Below are 23,994 nucleotides of genomic sequence, written 5' to 3'. Positions count from 1 at the left end.
ACACTACTCAACCGCCCAGATATAGAGCGCGGGTGTGATCATGTTCAGAAACACCACATCCGTTAGACGTCCTCTACTTTGTTGTTGCAAGTTTTACGTGGCTGCTACGGGCTTTAGCAAGAACCGTTCTTACCTACGCATCAAAACCCCAACGATTTTTCGTCAAATGTGCTGTTTTTGTTGGGGATCGTAGCAGAATTTTAAAATTTTCTACGCATCACCAAGATCCATCTATGGAGTATACTAGCAACGAGGGGAAAGGAGTGCATCTACATACCCTTGTAGATCGCGAGCGGAAGCGTTCCAATGAACGAGGTTGATGGAGTCGTACTCGCCGTGATCCAAATCACCGATGACCGAGTGCCGAACGGACGGCACCTCCGCGTTCAACACACGTACGGAGCAGCGACGTCTCCTCCTTCTTGATCCAGCAAGGGGGAAGGAGAGGTTGATGGAGATCCAGCAGCACGACGGCGTGGTGGTGGATGTAGCGGGATCTCGGCAGGGCTTCGCCAAGCTTCTGCGAGAGGGAGAGGTGTTGCAGGGGAGGAGGGAGGCGCCAAAGGCTGTAGTATTGCTGCCCTCCCTCCCCCCTTTATATAGGCCCCCTGGGAGGGGGGCGCCGGCCAAGAACCCATCTATGGGGGGGCGGCGGCCAAGGGGGGAAACTTCCCCCCCAAGTCAAGTGGGGCGCCCCCCACCCTAGGGTTTCCAACCCTAGGCGCAGGGGGGAGGCCCATGGGGGGCGCCCCAGCCCACTAAGGGCTGGTTCCCTTCCCACTTCAGCCCATGGGGCCCTCCGGGATAGGTGGCCCCACCCGGTGGACCCCCGGGACCCTTCCGGTGGTCCCGGTACAATACCGATAACCCCCGAAACTTTCCCGGTGGCCAAAACTGGACTTCCTATATATAATTCTTCACCTCCGGACCATTCCGGAACTCCTCGTGACGTCCGGGATCTCATCCGGGACTCCGAACAACTTTCGGGTTTCCGCATACTCATATCTCTACAACCCTAGCGTCACCGAACCTTAAGTGTGTAGACCCTACGGGTTCGGGAGACATGCAGACATGACCGAGACGCCTCTCCGGTCAATAACCAACAGCGGGATCTGGATACCCATGTTGGCTCCCACATGTTCCACGATGATCTCATCGGATGAACCATGATGTCGAGGATTCAATCAATCCCGTATACAATTCCCTTTGTCAATCGGTATGTTACTTGCCCGAGATTCGATCGTCGGTATCCCAATACCTTGTTCAATCTCGTTACCGGCAAGTCTCTTTACTCGTACCGCAATGCATGATCCCGTGACTAACTCCTTAGTCACATTGAGCTCATTATGATGATGCATTACCGAGTGGGCCCAGAGATACCTCTCCGTCATACGGAGTGACAAATCCCAGTCTCGATCCGTGCCAACCCAACAGACACTTTCGGAGATACCCGTAGTGTACCTTTATAGTCACCCAGTTACGTTGTGACGTTTGGCACACCCAAAGTACTCCTACGGTATCCGGGAGTTGCACGATCTCATGGTCTAAGGAGAAGATACTTGACATTGGAAAATCTCTAGCAAACGAACTACACGATCTTTGAGCTATGCTTAGGATTGGGTCTTGTCCATCACATCATTCTCCTAATGATGTGATCCCGTTATCAATGACATCCAATGTCCATAGTCAGGAAACCATGACTATCTGTTGATCAACGAGCTAGTCAACTAGAGGCTTACTAGGGACACGTTGTGGTCTATGTATTCACACATGCATTACGATTTCCGGATAACACAATTATAGCATGAACAATAGACAATTACCATGAACAAAGAAATATAATAATAACCATTTATTATTGCCTCTAGGGCATATTTCCAACAGTCTCCCACTTGCACTAGAGTCAATAATCTAGTTACATTGTGATGAATCGAACACCCATTGCGTCCTGGTGTTGATCATGTTTTGCTCTAGGGAGAGGTTTAGTCAACGGATCTGCTACATTCAGGTCCGTATGTACTTTACAAATATCTATGTCTCCATTTTGAACACTTTCACGAATGGAGTTGAAGCGACGCTTGATATGCCTGGTCTTCCTGTGAAACCTGGGCTCCTTCGCAAGGGCAATAGCTCCAGTGTTGTCACAGAAGAGAGTCATCGGGCCCGACGCATTGGGAATCACCCCTAGGTCGGTAATGAACTCCTTCATCCAGACTGCTTCCTGTGCTGCCTCCGAGGCTGCCATGTACTCCGCTTCACATGTAGATCCCGCCACGACGCTTTGCTTGCAACTGCACCAGCTTACTGCTCCTCCATTCAAAATATACACGTATCCGGTTTGTGACTTCGAGTCATCCAGATCTGTGTCGAAGCTAGCGTCGACGTAACCCTTTACGACGAGCTCTTCGTCACCTCCATAAACGAGAAACATATCCTTAGTCCTCTTCAGGTACTTCAGGATATTCTTGACCGCTGTCCAGTGTTCCATGCCGGGATTACTTTGGTACCTTCCTACCAAACTTACGGCAAGGTTTACATCAGGTCTGGTACACAGCATGGCATACATAATAGACCCTATGGCCGAGGCATAGGGGATGACACTCATCTTTTCTCTATCTTCTGCCGTGGTCGGGCATTGAGCCGTGCTCAATTGCACACCTTGCAATACAGGCAAGAACCCCTTCTTGGACTGATCCATATTGAACTTCTTCAATATCTTGTCAAGGTACGTACTCTGTGAAAGACCAATGAGGCGTCTTGATCTATCTCTATAGATCTTGATGCCTAATATATAAGCAGCTTCTCCAAGGTCCTTCATTGAAAAACACTTATTCAAATAGGCCTTTATACTTTCCAAGAATTCTATATCATTTCCCATCAATAGTATGTCATCCACATACAATAAGAGAAATGCTACAGAGCTCCCACTCACTTTCTTGTAAACACAGGCTTCTCCATAAGTCTGTGTAAACCCAAACGCTTTGATCATCTCATCAAAGCGAATGTTCCAACTCCGAGATGCTTGCACCAGCCCATAGATTGAGCGCTGGAGCTTGCATACTTTGTTAGCATTCTTAGGATCGACAAAACCTTCCGGCTGCATCATATACAATTCTTCCTTAAGGAAGCCGTTAAGGAATGCCGTTTTGACGTCCATCTGCCATATCTCATAATCATAGTATGCGGCAATTGCTAACATGATTCGGACGGACTTCAGCTTCGCTACGGGTGAGAAAGTCTCATCGTAGTCAACCCCTTGAACTTGTCGATAACCCTTAGCGACAAGTCGAGCCTTATAGATGGTCACATTACCATCCGCGTCTGTCTTCTTCTTAAAGATCCATTTATTTTCTATGGCTCGCCGATCATCGGGCAAGTCAGTCAAAGTCCATACTTCGTTTTCATACATGGATCCTATCTCGGATTTCATGGCTTCTAGCCATTTGTCGGAATCCGGGCCCGCCATCGCTTCTTCATAGTTCGAAGGTTCACCGTTGTCTAACAACATGATTTCCAGGACAGGGTTGCCGTACCACTCTGGTGCGGAACGTGTCCTTGTGGACCTACGAAGTTCAGCAGTAACTTGATCCGAAGCTTCATGATCATCATCATTAACTTCCTCCCCAGTCGGTGTAGGCACCACAGGAACATCTTCCCGCGCTGCGCTACTTTCCGGTTCGGAAGGGGTGACTATCACCTCATCAAGTTCCACTTTCCTCCCACTTAATTCTTTCGAGAGAAACTCTTTCTCCAGAAAGGACCCGTTCTTGGCAACGAAGATCTTGCCTTCGGATCTGAGGTAGAAGGTATACCCAATAGTTTCCTTAGGGTATCCTATGAAGACGCATTTCTCCGACTTGGGTTCGAGCTTTTCAGGTTGAAGTTTCTTGACATAAGCATCGCATCCCCAAACTTTTAGAAACGACAGCTTAGGTTTCTTCCCAAACCATAATTCATACGGTGTCGTCTCAACGGATTTCGACGGAGCCCTATTTAAAGTGAATGCGGCAGTCTCTAAAGCATAGCCCCAAAATGAGAGCGGTAAATCGGTAAGAGACATCATAGATCGCACCATATCCAATAGAGTGCGATTACGACGTTCGGACACACCGTTTCGCTGAGGTGTTCCAGGCGGCGTGAGTTGTGAAACGATTCCACATTTCCTTAAGTGCGCACCAAATTCGTGACTTAAATATTCTCCACCACGATCTGATCGTAAGAATTTTATTTTCCTGTCACGTTGATTCTCAACCTCACTCTGAAATTCCTTGAACTTTTCAAAGGTTTCAGACTTGTGTTTCATTAGGTAGACATACCCATATCTACTTAAGTCATCAGTGAGAGTGAGAACATAACGATATCCTCCGCGAGCCTCAACACTCATTGGACCGCACACATCGGTATGTATAATTTCCAATAAGTTGGTTGCTCGCTCCATTGTTCCGGAGAACGGAGTCTTGGTCATCTTACCCATGAGGCATGGTTCGCACGTGTCAAATGATTCGTAATCAAGAGACTCCAAAAGTCCATCTGCATGGAGCTTCTTCATGCGCTTGACACCAATGTGACCAAGGCGGCAGTGCCACAAGTATGTGGGACTATCGTTATCAACTTTACATCTTTTGGTATTCACACTATGAATATGTGTAACATCACGTTCGAGATTCATCAAGAATAAACCATTGACCAGCGGGGCATGACCATAAAACATATCTCTCATATAAATAGAACAACCATTATTCTCGGATTTAAATGAGTAGCCATCTCGAATTAAACGAGATCCAGATACAATGTTCATGCTCAAAGCTGGCACTAAATAACAATTATTGAGGTTTAAAACTAATCCCGTAGGTAGATGCAGAGGTAGCGTGCCGACGGCGATCACATCGACCTTGGAACCATTCCCGACGCGCATCGTCACCTCGTCCTTTGCCAGTCTCCGTTTATTCCGCAGTTCCTGTTTTGAGTTACAAATATGAGCAACCGCACCGGTATCAAATACCCAGGAGCTACTACGAGTACTGGTAAGGTACACATCAATTACATGTATATCACATATACCTTTGGTGTTGCCGGCCTTCTTGTCCGCTAAGTATTTGGGGCAGTTCCGCTTCCAGTGACCACTTCCCTTGCAATAAAAGCACTCAGTCTCAGGCTTGGGTCCATTCCTTGGCTTCTTCCCAGTAACTGGCTTACCGGGCGCGGCAACTCCCTTGCCGTCCTTCTTGAAGTTCTTCTTACCCTTGCCCTTCTTGAACTTAGTGGTTTTATTCACCATCAACACTTGATGTTCTTTTCTGATCTCCACCTCCGCTGATTTCAGCATCGAATATACCTCAGGAATGGTCTTTTCCATCCCCTGCATATTGAAGTTCATCACAAAGCTCTTGTAGCTTGGTGGAAGCGACTGAAGGATTCTGTCAATGACCGCGTCATCCGGGAGATTAACTCCCAGCTGAGACAAGCGGTTGTGTAACCCAGACATTCTGAGTATGTGCTCACTAACAGAACTATTTTCCTCCATTTTACAGCTGAAGAACTTGTCGGAGACTTCATATCTCTCGACCCGGGCATGAGCTTGGAAAACCATTTTCAGCTCTTCGAACATCTCATATGCTCCATGTTTCTCAAAACGCTTTTGGAGACCCGGTTCTAAGCTGTAAAGCATGCCGCACTGAACGAGGGAGTAATCATCAGCACGTGATTGCCAAGCGTTCATAACGTCTTGGTTCTCTGGGATTGGTGCTTCACCTAGCGGTGCTTCTAGGACATAATCTTTCTTGGCAGCTATGAGGATGATCCTCAGGTTCCGGACCCAGTCCGTATAGTTGCTGCCATCATCTTTCAGCTTGGTTTTCTCTAGGAACGCGTTGAAGTTGAGGACAACGTGGGCCATTTGATCTACAAGACATATTGTAAAGATTTTAGACTAAGTTCATGATAATTAAGTTCATCTAATCAAATTACTCAATGAACTCCCACTCAGATAGACATCCCTCTAGTCATCTAAGTGAAACATGATCCGAGTTAACTAGGCCGTGTCCGATCATCACGTGAGACGGACTAGTCAAGATCGGTGAACATCTCCATGTTGATCGTATCTTCTATACGACTCATGCTCGACCTTTCGGTCCTCCGTGTTCCGAGGCCATGTCTGTACATGCTAGGCTCGTCAAGTCAACCTAAGTGTATTGCGTGTGTCCGAGGCCATGTCTGTACATGCTAGGCTCGTCAACACCCGTTGTATGCGAACGTTAGAATCTATCACACCCGATCATCACGTGGTGCTTCGAAACAACGAACCTTCGCAACGGTGCACAGTTAGGGGGAACACTTTCTTGAAATTATCATAAGGGATCATCTTACTTACTACCGTCGTTCTAAGCAAATAAGATGCAAAACATGATAAACATCACATGCAATCAAATAGTGACATGATATGGCCAATATCATTTTGCTCCTTTGATCTCCATCTTCGGGGCGCCATGATCATCTTTGTCACCGGCATGACACCATGATCTCCATCATCATGATCTCCATCATCGTGTCTTCATGAAGTTGTCACGCCAACGATTACTTCTACTTCTATGGCTAACGCGTTTAGCAATAAAGTAAAGTAATTTACATGGCGTTATTCAATGACACGCAGGTCATACAAAATAATAAAGACAACTCCTATGGCTCCTGCCGGTTGTCATACTCATCGACATGCAAGTCGTGATTCCTATTACAAGAATATGATCAATCTCATACATCACATATATCATTCATCACATCTTCTGGCCATATCACATCACATAGCACATGCTGCAAAAACAAGTTAGACGTCCTCTAATTGTTGTTGCAAGTTTTTACGTGGCTTGTATAGGTTTCTAGCAAGAACGTTTCTTACCTACGTAAAACCACAACGTGATATGCCAATTTCTATTTACCCTTCATAAGGACCCTTTTCATCGAATCCGTTCCGACTAAAGTGGGAGAGACAGACACCCGCTAGCCACCTTATGCAACTAGTGCATGTCAGTCGGTGGAACCTGTCTCACGTAAGCGTACGTGTAAGGTCGGTCCGGGCCGCTTCATCCCACAATACCGCCGAAACAAGATAAGACTAGTAGCGGCAAGAAGAATTGGCAACATCTACGCCCACAACTGCTTTGTGTTCTACTCGTGCATAGTAACTACGCATAGGCCTGGCTCATGATGCCACTGTTGGGGATCGTAGCAGAATTTTAAAATTTTCTACGCATCACCAAGATCCATCTATGGAGTATACTAGCAACGAGGGGAAAGGAGTGCATCTACATACCCTTGTAGATCGCGAGCGGAAGCGTTCCAATGAACGAGGTTGATGGAGTCGTACTCGCCGTGATCCAAATCACCGATGACCGAGTGCCGAACGGACGGCACCTCCGCGTTCAACACACGTACGGAGCAACGACGTCTCCTCCTTCTTGATCCAGCAAGGGGGAAGGAGAGGTTGATGGAGATCCAGCAGCACGACGGCGTGGTGGTGGATGTAGCGGGATCTCGGCAGGGCTTCGCCAAGCTTCTGCGAGAGGGAGAGGTGTTGCAGGGGAGGAGGGAGGCGCCAAAGGCTGTAGTATTGCTGCCCTCCCTCCCCCCTTTATATAGGCCCCTGGGAGGGGGGCGCCGGCCAAGAACCCATCTATGGGGGGGGCGGCCAAGGGGGGGAAACTTCCCCCCCAAGTCAAGTGGGGCGCCCCCCCACCCTAGGGTTTCCAACCCTAGGCGCAGGGGGGAGGCCCATGGGGGGCGCCCCAGCCCACTAAGGGCTGGTTCCCTTCCCACTTCAGCCCATGGGGCCCTCCGGGATAGGTGGCCCCACCCGCTGGACCCCCGGGACCCTTCCGGTGGTCCCGGTACAATACCGATAACCCCCAAAACTTTCCCGGTGGCCGAAACTGGACTTCCTATATATAATTCTTCACCTCCGGACCATTCCGGAACTCCTCGTGACGTCCGGGATCTCATCCGGGACTCCGAACAACTTTCGGGTTTCCGCATACTCATATCTCTACAACCCTAGCGTCACCGAACCTTAAGTGTGTAGACCCTACGGGTTCGGGAGACATGCAGACATGACCGAGACGCCTCTCCGGTCAATAACCAACAGCGGGATCTGGATACCCATGTTGGCTCCCACATGTTCCACGATGATCTCATCGGATGAACCACGATGTCGAGGATTCAATCAATCCCGTATACAATTCCCTTTGTCAATCGGTATGTTACTTGCCCGAGATTCGATCGTCGGTATCCCAATACCTTGTTCAATCTCGTTACCGGCAAGTCTCTTTACTCGTACCGCAATGCATGATCCCGTGACTAACTCCTTAGTCACATTGAGCTCATTATGATGATGCATTACCGAGTGGGCCCAGAGATACCTCTCCGTCATACGGAGTGACAAATCCCAGTCTCGATCCGTGCCAACCCAACAGACACTTTCGGAGATACCCGTAGTGTACCTTTATAGTCACCCAGTTACGTTGTGACGTTTGGCACACCCAAAGTACTCCTACGGTATCCGGGAGTTGCACGATCTCATGGTCTAAGGAGAAGATACTTGACATTGGAAAAGCTCTAGGAAACGAACAACACGATCTTTGAGCTATGCTTAGGATTGGGTCTTGTCCATCACATCATTCTCCTAATGATGTGATCCCGTTATCAATGACATCCAATGTCCATAGTCAGGAAACCATGACTATCTGTTGATCAACGAGCTAGTCAACTAGAGGCTTACTAGGGACACGTTGTGGTCTATGTATTCACACATGCATTACGATTTCCGGATAACACAATTATAGCATGAACAATAGACAATTACCATGAACAAAGAAATATAATAATAACCATTTATTATTGCCTCTAGGGCATATTTCCAACAGTTTTAACCTTCAACAAGGACCGGGCGTAGTCACACTCGATTCAACTAAAGTTGGAGAAACAGACACCCACTAGCCACCTGTGTGCGAAGCACGTCGGTAGAACCAGTCTCGCGTAAGCGTACGCGTAATGTCGGTCTGAGCCGCTTCATCCAACAATACCGCCGAATCAAAGTATGACATGCTGGTAAGCAGTATGACTATTATCGCCCACAACTTTTTGTGTTCTACTCGTGCATATAACATCTACGCATAGACCTGGCTGTGATGCCACTGTTGGGGAACGCAGTAATTTCTAAAGTTTTCCTACGAACACGCAAGATCTATCTAGGTGATGCATAGCAACGAGAGGGGAGAGTGTTGTCCACGTACCCTTGTAGACCGAAAGCGGAAGCGTTATGACAACGCGGTTGATATTGTCTTACGTCTTCACGATCCGACCGATCCTAGTACCGAAGGTACGGCACCTCCGCGATCTGCACACGTTCAGCTCGGTGATGACCCACGAACTCTAGATCCAGCTGAGGTCGAGGGAGAGTTTTGTCAGCATGACGGCGTGATGACGGTGATGATGAAGTTACCGATGCAGGGCTTCGCCTAAGCACTACAACGATATGATGAGGTGGAAATTTGTGGAGGGGGGCACCACACACGGCTAAACAATCAACTTGTGTGTCTATGGGGTGCCCCTCCCCCGTATATAAAGGAGTGGAGGAGGGGAGGGCCGGCCCTCTTTATGGCGCGCCCAAGGGGGGGAGTCCTACTCCCGGTAGGAGTAGGTTTCCCCCTTCCCTAGTTGGAGTAGGAGAAGAAGGAAGAGGGAGAGGGAGAGAAGGAAAGGGGGGCGGACCCCCTCCCAATTTGGATTGGGCTTGGGGGGGGCGCCCCCACCTTGGCCACCTCCTCATCTCTTCCACTAAGGCCCAATAAGGCCCATTGACTCCCCGAGGGGGTTCCGATAACCTCCCGGTACTCCGGAAAATGCCTGAACTCATCCGGAACCATTCCGGTGTCCAAACATAGCCTTCCAATATATCGATATTTATGTCTCGACCATTCCGAGACTCCTCGTCATGTCCGTGATCACATCCGGGACTCCGAACAACCTTCGGTACATCAAAACACATAAACTCATAATACTGATCGTCATCGAACGTTAAGCGTGCGGACCCTACGGGTTCGAGAACTATGTAGACATGACCGAGACTCATCTCCGGTCAATAACCAATAGCGGAACCTGGATGCTCATATTGGTTCCTACATATTCTACGAAGATCTTTATCGGTCAAACCGCATAACAACATACGTTGTTCCCTTTGTCATCGGTATGTTACTTGCCCGAGATTCGATCGTCGGTATCTCAATACCTAGTTTAATCTCATTACCAGCAAGTCTCTTTACTCGTTCCGTAATGCAACATCCCGCAACTAACTCATTAGTCACATTGCTTGCAAGGTTTATAGTGATGTGCATTACCGAGAGGGCCCAGAGATACCTCTCCGACAATCGGAGTGACAAATCCTTATCTTGATCTATGCCAACTCAACAAACACCATCGGAGACACCTGTAGATCATCATTATAATCACCCAGTTACGTTGTGACGTTTGATAGCACACTAAGTGTTCCTCCGGTATTCGGGAGTTGCATAATCTCATAGTCATAGGAACATGTATAAGTCATGAAGAAAGCAATAGCAACAAACTAAACGATCATCGTGCTAAGCTAACGGATGGGTCATGTCAATCACATCATTCTCTAATGATGTGATCCCGTTAATCAAATTACAACTCATGTCTATGGTTAGGAAACTTAACCATCTTTGATTAAAGAGCTAGTCAAGTAGAGGCATACTAGTGACACTTGGTTTGTCTATGTATTCACACATGTACTAAGTTTCCGGTTAATACAGTACTAGCATGAATAATAAACATTTATCATGATATAAGGAGATATAAATAACAACTTTATTATTGCCTCTAGGGCATATTTCCTTCACACCCTCCTCGCGCCCGCGGCGCCGGGCCTGGAGCTCAGCCTATGACCGGTGCTGGCGGAGCACTTTCTCGCGGACGTAGTCCTCCCTCGCCCACTTGAGGGCGGCCTCGTCGTCCGCGGCCATCTTCGCATGCTCCGGCTTCACGGGGAGCAGCCCCGGCTCGGTCTTCGGCCGGACCAGGCGGAGGGAGCTCGGGGAGGGGCGGCCGCCCTTGTTGGTGACGGGGGCGCCGCTGCGGGTGCGGCGCCGAAGCGGCGTCTCCTACTCCGGCTTCGGCTTGACGGGGCGGAGCGCCGATGAGCCGGTCGAGAGCGAGCTGGAGCCCGACGAGGAGGACGTCTGATAACCCGCAAGTATAGGGGATCGCAACAATTTTCGAGGGTAGAGTATTCAACCCAAATTTATTGATTAGACACAACGGGAGCCAAAGAATATTCTCAAGTATTAGCAGTTGAGTTGTCAATTCAACCACACCTGGATAGCTTAATATCTGCAGCAAAGTATTTAGTAGCAAAGTAATATGATAGTAGTGGTAACGGTAACAAAAGTAACGGTAGCAAAAGTAGTATTTTTGGTGTTTTGTAGTGATTGTAACAGTAGCAACGGGAAATTAAATAAGCGAAGAACAATATGTGAAAAGCTCGTAGGCATTGGATCGGCACATAAATAACACCATGGAAAGTCTGCTGAAAACAACGTCAGTCCGGGTTAGTCCCATTCAAATCATGCAAGTTAGAGTCCAAAACAAGGGCAAAAGTGTTTGGAAAAGTAGATACGACGGAGACGTATCAACTCCCCCAAGCTTAAACCTTTGCTTGTCCTCAAGCAATTCAGTTGATAAACTGAAAGTGATAAAGAAAAACTTTTACAAACTCTGTCTACTCTTGTTGTTGTAAATATGTAAAGCCAGCATTCAAGTTTTCAGCAAAGATTATGACTAACCACATTCACAATAACTCTCAGGTCTCATGTTTAGTCATATCAATAGCATAATCAACTAGCGAGCGATAATAATAAATCTCGGATGACAACACTTTCTCAAAACAATCATGATATGATATAGCAAGATGGTATCTCGCTAGCCCTTTCTGAGACCGCAAAACATAAATGCGGAGCACCTTTAAAGATCAAGGACTGACTGGACATTGTAATTCATGGTAAAAGAGATCCAGTCATAGTCATACCCAATATAAATTAACAGTAATGGATGCAAATGACAGCTGCGCTCTCCAGCTAGTGCTTTTTAATAAGAGGGTGATGACTCAACATGAAATTAAATAGATAGGCCATTCGCAGAGGGAAGCAGGGATTTGTAGAGGTGCCAGAGCTCGGTTTTGAAATAGAGATAAATAATATTTTGAGCGGCATACTTTGATTGTCAACATAACAACCAAGAGATGGCGATATCTTCCATGCTACACTCATTATAGGCGGTTCCCAAACAGAATGGTAAAGTTTATACTCCCCCTCCACCAACAAGCATCAATCCATGACTTTCTCGAAACAACGAGTGTCTCCAACTAGCAACAGTCCCAGGGGGAGTTTTGTTTGCAATTATTTTGATTTAGTTTGCATAAAGCATGGGACTGGGCATCCCGGAGACCAGCCATTTTCTCGTGAATGAGGAGCGGAGTCCTCTCCTCTTGAGAATAACCCACCTAACATGGAAGATACAGACAGCCCTAGTTGATACATGAGCTATTCGAGCATACAAAACAGAATGTTTATTTGAAGGTTTAGAGTTCGGCACATACAAATTTACTTGGAATGGCAGGTAGATACCGCATATAGGAAGGTATAGTGGACTCATATGGAATAACTTTGGGGTTTAAGGGATTGGATGCACAAGCAGTATTCCCGCTTAGTACAAGTGAAGGCTAGCAAAAGACTGGGAAGCGACCAACTAGAGAGCGACAACAGTCATGAACATGCATTAAAATTAATAAACATTGGATGCAAACATGAGTAGGATATAATCCACCATGAACATAAATATCGTGAAGGCTATGTTGATTTTGTTTCAACTACATGTGTGAACATGTGCCAAGTCGAGTCACTTAAATCATTCAAAGGAGGATACCTCCCCACTATAACACATCACAACCATTTTAATAGCATGTTGGCACGCAAGGTAAACCATTATAACTCATAGCTAATCAAGCATGGCACGAGCAACTATGATCTCTAATTGTCATTGCAAACATGTTTATTCATAATAAGCTGAATCAGGAACGATGAACTCATCATATTTACAAAAACAAGAGAGGTCGAGTTCATACCAGCTTTTCTCGTCTCAGTCAGTCCATCATATATCGTGATAATTGCCTTTCACTTGCACGACCGAATGATGTGAATAATAATAAGAGTGCACGTGCATTGGACTAAGCTAGAATCTGCGTGCATTCAATAAACAGGAGAAGACAAGGAAATATGGGCTCTTGGTTAAATCAACAATAATGCATATAAGAGCCACTTCAACAATTTAATCATGGTCTTCTCCTATCGACCCCCAAAGAAAAGAAAACAAATAAAAACTATTTATACGGAAAAGCTCCCAACAAGCAAAAGAAGAACGAGAAATATTTTTGGGTTTTCTTTTTAATTATTACTTACTACAGCAAGAAAAGTAAACTAACTAAAAACTACACTATTTTTTTTGTTTTTCTTAAAGTTTATTAAACACACAAGAAGAAAGCAGGAAAAAGAAAATAAACTAGCATGGATATTACAGTGAAAGAGTATCAGCACTGACACTTAGCAATGAGTGTGTGAACATAAATGTAATGTCGGTGGGAAATACGTACTCCCCCAAGCTTAGGCTTTTGGCCTAAGTTGGTTCATTGCCAAGGATGGCCTGGCGGATACCCGTAGGTGTAGCTGGGGTCGTTCTGAGATGCAGCGGTTATCGCTTCCTGAGCTGCAACGTGGCGGCGAGCTGCCTCCGCCCTCCTCTCGTACTCATCTGCCTCCTCTCTGGTGATAAAATGTCTTCCTTTTGCCTGATAATCAAAGAAGGCAGGAGCAGGGAGAGTAATACGGAAAGCATGACGTCTATCAAAGATTAAGCGATATCGGAGAGGTGATTCATTCCTCTCGACAAACTGGTGATAGACCATAGAATTATAGTCTAAATAAGTAGGAGGCAACTCAATGTCATCCTCACAAACGTCCACACCAAGAAAATCAGCTAAGCGGGTTGCATAAATTCCACCAAAGAAATCTTCATTAAATCTATTATTATGCAACCTACGTGCAACAATGGCTCCCAAATTATAAGTTTGGTCTCCTAACATAGCACTCCTAAGAATACTAAGATCATGGACACACATGTGACATGCTTCATCTTTACCATTTATGCACCTACCTATGAAAAGAGCAAAATAATGTATAGCAGGGAAATGAATGCTCCCTATGGTAGCTTGTGCTATATCTCTAGATTCCCCCATGGTTATACCAGCAAGAAAGTTTCTAAATTCAGATTTACGGGGTTCACTAACACTACCCCATTGTGGAAGTTTGCAAGCAGAAGTAAAATCCTCTAAGTCCATGGTATAAGATTTTTCATAAAGATCAAACAGGACAGTTGAAGAATTACGTGAAGATGAAAATTCAAACCTCCTCACAAATGTACTAGTGAGATAGTGGTACTGGCGGCATTTGTCTGCCTCAAAGCTCACAAGATCGGCGTTACGCAAATATGCGTTAAATTCTTCCTTGATTCCCGCTCGATCCATAAAATTTTCTGAAGGCCATTCACAGGGCCGCACTGGAGCATCCCTTGGTGGCTCCTCGTCAGCATCACGCATTGCAAGCCTGGGTCCTTGCTTCCTTGAAGAAGCACCTTGAAACATTTTCCTAAGCATATTTCTTCCTCTGAAAAATTTCTGAAATTTTTAGTAACTTCAAACAAAAGTGAACCAAGCTCAACAAAATTGATAGCAACTACTCCTACAAGTGCCTAGAGCCTTTATCATGCATTAGAACTACTTGGAACCATATAAATTTGACATGCAAGCTCAAGAACATGGTCACCTAGGCAGCACAAATTTGCAATGAATAAAGCACTAGAACAAAAACTAATTGGACCAATGGAGGAGTCACATACCAAGGAACAATCTCCCAAGCAGTTTTGTGAGAGGTGCTTTGAGCAAGGAGATCGAAAATCGCAGCAAAATGAGCTAGAACTCGTGCTTGAGCTGGATATTGGTGTTTGTGGGAGGAAGAAGGAGTGTGTGGGTGCAGGAATGAGTGGAGGAGGGACACCATGGGCCCACGAGGTAGGGGGCGCGCCCTCCACCCTCGTGGCCAGGTGCTTGCCCCTCCTGCTGTGTTCTCAGTGCCAGATATTCTCAAAAATTCTAGAAAAAATCATATTCCATTTTCAGGGCATTTGGAGAACTTTTATTTTCGGGGTATTTTTATATTGCACGGATAACTCAGAAAACAGACAGGAAAATGCTATTTTTACTTTATTTCAACTAAATAACAGGAAGTAGAAGGAAGGTACAGAAGGTTGTGCCTTCTAGTTTCATCCATCTCATGCTCATCAAAAGGAATCCACTAACAAGGTTGATCAGGTCTTGTTAACAAACTCATTCCGACTAACATGGAACCGAAGAAATTTCGAATAACACTATGTTACCTCAACGGGGATATGCACATCCCCAATAATAAGAATATCCTATTTCTTCTTGACAGTAGGAAGAGGAAATTCAAAACCTCCAAATATAATTGATGAAATTTTTCCAATAGAGTTGATACTATGAACTTGAGGTTGTTTCCTCGGAAAGTGTACCGTATGCTCATTACCATTAACATGAAAAGTGACATTGCCTTTGTTGCAATCAATAACAGCCCCTGCAGTATTCAAAAAAGGTCTTCCAAGAATAATAGACATACTATCATCCTCGGGAATATCAAGAATAACAAAGTCCGGTAAAATAGTAACGTTTGCAACCACAACAGGCACATCCTCACAAATACCGACAGGTATAGCAGTTGATTTATCAGCCATTTGCAAAGATATTTCAGTAGGTGTCAACTTATTCAAGTCAAGTCTACGATATAAAGAGAGAGGCATAACACTAACACCGGCTCCAAGATCACATAAAGCAGTTTTAACATAGTTTCTTTTAATGGAGCATGGTATAGTGGGTACTCCTGGATCTCCTAGTTTCTTAGGTATTCCACCCTTAAAAGTATAATTAGCAAGCATGGTGGAAATTTCAGCTTCCGGTATCTTTCTCTTGTTTGTAACAATATCTTTGATATACTTAGCATAAGGATTCATTTTGAGCATATCAGTTAATCGCATACGCAAAAAGATAGGTCTAATCATTTCAGCAAAGCGCTCAAAATCCTCATCATCCTTTTTCTTCGATGGTTGGGAGGAAAATGCATGGGTTTCTGAACCCATGGTTCCCTTTCTTTACCATGTTTCCTAGCAACAAAGTCTCTCTTATCATAACGTTGATTCTTTGATTGTGGGTTATCATGATCAACAGCAGGTTCAATTTCTACATCATTATCATTACTAGGTTGAGCATCATCATGAACATCATCATTAACATTTTTCATTAGATTCATTTTCATTACCAGATTGTGTTTCAGCAATAGGTTCACTAGAAGCATGCAAAGTCCTATCATTTTTCTTTTTCTTCTTTTTAGAAGGACTAGGTGCATCAATAATATTTCTCTAAGAATCTTGCTCAATTCTCTTGGGGTGGCCTTCAGGATACAAAGGTTCCCGAGTCATTCTACCAGTTCTAGTAGCCACTCTAACAACATAGTCATTTTTCTTACTATTCATTTCATTGAGCAAATCATTTTGAGCCTTAAGTACTTGTTCTACTTGAGTAGTAACCATAGAAGCATGTTTAGTAATGAGTTTAAGTTCACCTTTAACTCTAGACATATAATCACCCAAGTGTTCAATCATATAAGCATTTTGTTTTAATTGTCTACCAAAATAAGCATTGAAATCTTCTTGCTTAACCATAAAGTTATCAAACTCATCCAAGCATTGGCTAGCAATTTCAGTAGGAGGGATTTCAGCTTTATCATATCTATCGAGAGAATTTACCTTTACTACCTGTGTCGGGTTATCAAGACCATGAGGTTCTTCAGTAGGTAATGGATTAAGATCATATGTTTCTTCAACATGCAGTAAATTAAGACCATGTATTTCTTCAATAGGAGGTAAATTCTTAACATCTTCAGCTTTAGTACCTTTTTCTTTCATGGATTTCTTTGCCTCTTGCATATCTTCAGGACTAAGAAATAGAACACCTCTCTTCTTCGGAGTTGGTTTAGGAATAGGCTCGGGAATTGGCTCAGGAGCTGGCTCAGGAAGTGTCCAATTATTTTCATTTGTCAACATATTATTCAATAAAATTTCAGCTTCATCCGGTGTTCTTTCCCTGAAAACAGAACCAACACAACTATCCAGGTAATCTCTGGAGGCATCGGTTAGTCCATTATAAAAGATATCAAGTATTTCATTTTTCTTGAGAGGATGATCAGGCAAAGAATTAAGTAACTTGAGAAGCCTCCCCCAAGCTTGTGGGAGACTCTCTTCAATTTGCACAAAGTTGTATATATCCCTTAAAGCAGATTGTTTCTTATGAGCAGGGAAATATTTAGCAGAGAAGTAATAGATCATATCCTGGGGACTACACACACAACCAGGATCAAGAGAATTAAACCATATCTTAGCATCACCCTTTAATGAGAACGGAAATATTTTAAGGATATAAAGGTAGTGAGATTTCTCATCATTAGTGAACAGGGTGGCTATATCATTTAATTTAGTAAGATGTGCCACAACAGTTTCAAATTCATAACCATGAAAAGGATCAGATTCAACAAAAGTAATTATATCAGGATCAACAGAGATTTCATAATCCCTATCGGTAACACAGGTAGGTGAAGTAGCAAAAGCAGGGTCAGGTTTCATTCTATCATCAAGAGATTGCTGATTCCATTTAGCTAATAACCTATTGAGCTCATATCTATCTTTGCAGGCTAAAATAGCTAAAGAAGCTTCTTTATCAAAAACATAACCCTCTGGAATAACAAGCAAGTCTTCATCGTCACTTTCATCAATATAATCAGTTTCAATAATTTCTTTCTCTCTAGCCCTAGCAATTTGTTCATCAAGAAATTCACTAAGGGGCACAGTAGTATCAAGCATAGAAGTAGTTTCATCATAAGTATCATGCATAGCAGAAGTGGCATCATCAATAACATGCGACATATCAGAACGAATAGCAGAAGTAGGTTTAGGTGTCGCAAGCTTACTCAAAACAGAAGGTGAATCAAGTGCAGAGCTAGATGGCAGTTCCTTACCTCCCCTCGTAGTTGAGGGATAAATTGTTGTCTTAGCATCTTTCAAGTTCTTCATAGTGACCAGCAGATATAAATCCCAAGTGACTCAAAGAATAGAGCTATGCTCCCCGGCAACGACGCCAGAAAATAGTCTTGATAACCCACAAGTATAGGGGATCGCAAAAGTTTTCGAGGGTAGAGTATTCAACCCAAATTTATTGATTCGACACAAGGGGAGCCAAAGAATATTCTCAAGTATTAGCAGTTGAGTTGTCAATTCAACCACACCTGGATAACTTAATATCTGCAGCAAAGTATTTAGTAGCAAAGTAATATGATAGTAGTGGTAACGGTAACAAAAGTAACGGTAGCAAAAGTAGTATTTTTGGTGTTTTGTAGTGATTGTAACAGTAGCAACAGAAAATTAAATAAGCGAAGAACAATTGTAACTTCGGGGTTGCCGGATCATAACACATAGTAGGTGACTATAGACTTGCAAGATAGAATCAAGAACTCACATATATTCATGAAAACATAATAGGTTCAGATCTGAAATCATGGCACTCGGGCCCTAGTGACAAGCATTAAGCATAGCAAAGTCATAGCAACATCAATCTCAGAACATAGTGGATACTAGGGATCAAACCCTAACAAAACTAACTCGATTACATGATAGATCTCATCCAACCCATCACCGTCCAGCAAGCCTACGATGGAATTACTCACGCACGACGGTGAGCATCATGAAATTGGTGATGGAGGATGGTTGATGATGATGACGGCGACGAATCCCCCTCTCCGGAGCCCCGAACGGACTCCAGATCAGCCCTCCCGAGAGGTTTTAGGGCTTGGCGGCGGCTCCGTATCGTAAAACTCGATGAATTCTTCTCTCTGATTTTTATCTCCCTGAAAGCAAATATATAGAGTTGCAGTTGAGGTCGGAGGAGCTCCAGGGGGCCCACGAGGTAGGGGGCGCGCCCTAGGGGGGAGGGCGCGCCCTCCACCCTCGTGGCCAGGGGGTGGGCCCCCTGGTCTTCATCTTTTGCAAGGATTTTTTATTATTTCCAAATAGACGTTCCGTGGAGTTTCAGGTCATTCCGAGAACTTTTGTTTCTGCACATAAATAACACCATGGAAAGTCTGCTGAAAACAGCGTCAGTCCGGGTTAGTTACATTCAAATCATGCAAGTTAGAGTCCAAAACAAGGGCAAAAGTGTTTGGAAAAGTAGATACGACGGAGACGTATCAACGTCCCCGGCTCCATTCGCCGCGGCATCCAAGAGCTGCCACGACGGTGAGAGAACGACGAGCGCGAGGGGTACTCGAGGCGCGACGTGTTGCCGGTCTCGATGTGGTCGAGGACGGCCTCGAGGGTGCGGCTAGGCACGCCCCACCACTCGCGCCGCCGTTGAGGTGGCCGCGGGGGATGATGCCGTTGGCGGAGGCGATCTGTTCTTCACTGCGCCGCCCGTGAGGCATCAATGGAGGCTGACTGGCGCGGCAGCCCGACAGCCTTGGCATTGATTCCCGCGAGAACCGAGGCGATGAGGACGACGAAGCATCGTGTCGCTGACTCGGCGGGCCCATCCCCGTTCACGCCAAATTCACTTTCCCTGGCGCCCCCAGGCACTTCCCAGCGCGCCGGGTTCGGCCTGGGTCCGCTAGCGCCGGTTTCGGCCCAAACCGGTGAAAAACCGGATCCTGGGGGGTGACTGGGCCGATTTTTGGGCGCCGGCGGCAAAAAAACGCCTGGGGGGGCTGTTGGGGGCGCGGCTGGAGATGCTCTAAGGGTGCAATGCACCGGCGAGAGTGGAGCGGAGGAGGAGGGTGCCGTGGAGGAAGAGGAAGGTGCCGCGGAGGAAGTGGAGGGTGGCGCTGGCTCGTCGGAGGAGGCGTCCTCCATTTGCACGTCCTCTGGCTGCCTGCCGATCTGCCAGTCGGTAGCAATGGCGGCCAGGGCCTGCTTCTGCTCCGGTGTCAGCCCGTCTCAGAGAGCTTTGGCCGCGAAAGGATCCATGGCGGGGAGTGGTGTGGAGAGGGATGAGTGTAATGGCCGGGGCACCAGAGCAGCGGTTTATATAGCATCGGTGGGCGGCAGACAGACGAACGGGTGGCGTCGGAGGAGACGCCTCAGCAATCGCGTGTCATCAATGCGGGCGGCAGACGGACGGACGGGCGGCCGTCGTGTCGTTTGAACGCGCGACCGTCGCCTGTACCGGGAAGCGGCGCGAGCGGCGCTCTCTCGGCCGACGCGCCGCTTCAATGCCGGCGCCAGTGAGCGATCGCGTTCGCTCTGGGCGGGTATGAGTGCGGGTGCCGACCAAAAACACGCGGGAGGTGTGAGGGGCTTCTGGTGGCGAGGTGGTAAAAAACGGGCTTGTGATCGGTCGAGACTCCCAGAAACCTTTTCTACTTTTGTCTTCGATTCGCAGAAAGAATCGTGTCCGGATCGCTTCGCAGACCGATAAAGGGCCGCGATGGATAGCTTCCGCGGTTCTAACGACGGTTACGGGAAGTTTATGCGTCGGTTCTAACGACGGTTACGGGAAGTTTATGCGTCGGCGTCGGAGATGCCCTGCAAACAAATATCCCATGCTGTTATTTCCCGCGTAAAAAGAGGGCTGTCCCTGTCAATGCAATTTTGCAAAGAAAGAAGAATCATGTTGTATGCAATTTTGCCACAGCCATGCCAATGTGCGAGTAGCGTGTAACAACACGAGGGTTTTAAGAGCCTACGAAATTCCTTGTGTTGTGGCGTCAGCACCTAGATCAGTCGACATGCAGCACATCAACGTGCAGTTGCCACGAGTGACCATGCATGGCAACGTGTGGCCCCGGTGCTGATGCCACGCATGTTCGGTTAGCACCGCAGACGGAGCACGGGAGCAGGGGCTGGGAAGCTCGGAACTGGACAATTCTTCCGGTCGGTGCCTCGGCTCGGCGGTACCTGTCATCCGGCCGACGGGGGCGACGGGGACATGAGGGACAATGAAGATTTTGTTTCGAGCAAAGATTTTATTCCGAGCATAGTGGACATGAGGCGATGAAAAAGGAACACGCGACGGCGCGAGTGGAGGCCCAAGATGATCAATGTGGCAGGAGCATTTGTGAACAGTTTTTTGAAGTCATGAATATTTTTGAATATAACAAACATTTATTTATTTTGTGAACAGTTTATAGAAATGTAAGAACATTTTTTCGAATTCATGAGCATTTTCTGAATCAACGAACATTTTTGAACCGATGAAGTTCCTTGAACTTTTGGGAATATTTTCAAATTCACGAACATTTTTTCGTTTTTTGTGAACATTTTTACAAATTTCAAGTGCATTTTTTGAATTCGGAACATTTTGTTCTAGTTCATGAACATTGTTTGAATATGCGAATATTTTTTAAAATTGGGAACATAATATCTGAACATTTTTCAAAATCACGAGCATATTTCTAATGTGCGAACATTTTACGATTTCTTGAAACAAAATCAAGATCATGAATATTTTATTTTCTAAATTCACGATCATTTTATGATTTTTTGAACATTCTTTTTCAAAATTCACAACTATTTAGAAATCTGGAGCTTTTTTGAAATCCTGGATTATTTTAAAAAGGGAAAAAAGAAAAAGAAAAAACAAAAAAAGGGGGCGTCCCGCCCCGTGCATGGGCCGGCCCAACAGGGCGCGTGCGAGGAGGGGGGGCGGGGGGATGCGCTTTTCCCGAAATCACTAATTAAGGAGTACTCGTTTCAAAGAACACTTCACTTTCCCAGGTCGCGACAAGTAGCGCACATGCAGCGCGCCACTTGTCGCAACCTGGGAGTTTTCCCTTTTTTCGTAGATCCGTTTATTCAAAACGTTTTATCTCCTAAACCATGCGTCCAAATCTTGAACCGTTTTCACCATTGGATTCCTCGCGTCGAGATCTTTAAAACTAGATCCCATGTTGATAGGTTTTAACGAACTTTTTTTTTACGAAAAAACCGGGAAAACGAACCGGGAGCACGGTTTTTTCCCTTTCCGAAAGAGGCACGCCCGTGCCTCTCACGAAATCACAACCGTGCCTCTCACGAAATCACAACCGTGCCTCTCGTGGAAGCAAAACCATCACTCTCGTGAAAAAAAACAGAAAACGCATTTTTTTCCGTTTCCGAGAGGCACGGCCGTGACTCTCGCGAAAGCACAACCGTGCCTCTCACGAAAGCAAAACCGTGACTCTCGCGAAAGAAAGAAAAAAAACAGAAAACACGTATTTTTTTCCCTTTCCGAGAGGCACGGCCGTGACTCTCGCGAAAGCACAACCGTGCCTCTCGCGGAAGCAAAACCGCGACTCTCGCGAAAGAAAAGAAAAACAGAAAATGCGTTTTGTTTTTCCTTTTCCGAGAGGCACGGCCGTGACTTTCGCGAAAGCACAACCGTGCCTCTCGCGGAAGCAAACCGTGACTCTCGCGAAAGAAAAAAAAAGAAAAAACGCGTTTTTTTCCGTTTTCGAAAGGCACGGCCGTGACTCTCGCTAAAGCACAACCGTGCCTCTCGCGGAAGAAAACCGTGACTTCCGCGAAAGAAAAAAAACTCGTTTTTTTGCGTAATTTTTTTTATCGAAAAGCTAAGAAAGACCGGAGGAAAACCAAAACGTCGAAAAAATCCCGAAAAAACCGTTTAAAAAGCCGAAAACGCGTGCTGAAAAATAAAAAAGACAAAATCCAGAGGGAGAGTCCAGAGCGTGAGACGTGGCGAATAGCTGAGAGCGCTCCAAGTGACGCTGATCGTTGCGAGGCTTCCGAAAAAGCGCTCGTTAACTAGTTGCTCTCCGCTTTTCCGCTTCATCAGGCACACATGTCGCCATATAGGAGCTCCCATTTACGCCCACGACGCATTGCCCACCCAGCCTCACCGCACGACCTCCACGAGAATATGACACTATGGCAGCCGGGCTACGATATATCGCAGGCAACGATTACAGTTTCCAACCATTGGGATCAGTTGCTGACGTGAAGCCCCGGAGTTGTGTTGCCGGCTAATCCTATTCGGCGCGCGGGTGGCTAACCTTCCCATAACGTTTTTTACTTGCGTTTTTTCTACCTTTTCATTTTCGTTATTTCATATATTTTTTCATTTTGGTTATTTTCTTTATTTTATTTTTTCTTTTCCATTTTCAGGTTAGTTTTTCTTTTAATTTTATTTCCCATTTATTTTTTATTTTTTATTTTACAAATTATTTTTTAATTCGTCAAGTTTTTTTGGAAATCATGATTTTTTTAAATATCTCAACCATTTTTATAAAATTGTGAAGAATTTTCAAATTTGTGATTTTTAATCGTGAACATCTTTCATATTTGTGAATATATTTTAAATTAGAGAACATATTTTCCTGAAATCGTGAGCATTTGTTTTGAATGGGGGAACATTTATTGAATTTTGGAAACAATTTTCTGAATGAATGATCATGTACTGTTTTCAGGAACATTTTTTGTATCCATGAAGTTTTTTTATAATTTACAATCATTGTTGTGAACATTTTTAAAGTTGATGATTTGTTTTTCCAAATTCAGCAAAAAAACAAAACAATACGTGAACGTTCATTTCAAAATATCGTCATTTTTTTAATACACAAAAAATTTATTATTTCATCAACATTTTTACAAAATTCGGAATTTGTTGAAAACTGTAACTTTCCTGAATCTCGGATTATTAAAAAAACTGAAAAATAAAAAAATAAAAAATAAAAATGATAAAAATGGTGTCATCCCGCCCCACATATAGACTGG

This window comes from Triticum aestivum, chromosome 6D (genome assembly GCF_018294505.1).
Source record: "Triticum aestivum cultivar Chinese Spring chromosome 6D, IWGSC CS RefSeq v2.1, whole genome shotgun sequence".
Lineage (NCBI taxonomy): Eukaryota > Viridiplantae > Streptophyta > Magnoliopsida > Poales > Poaceae > Triticum > Triticum aestivum.
The sequence above is the reverse complement of the archived record's forward strand: the minus strand, read 5'-3'. Positions refer to the sequence as shown.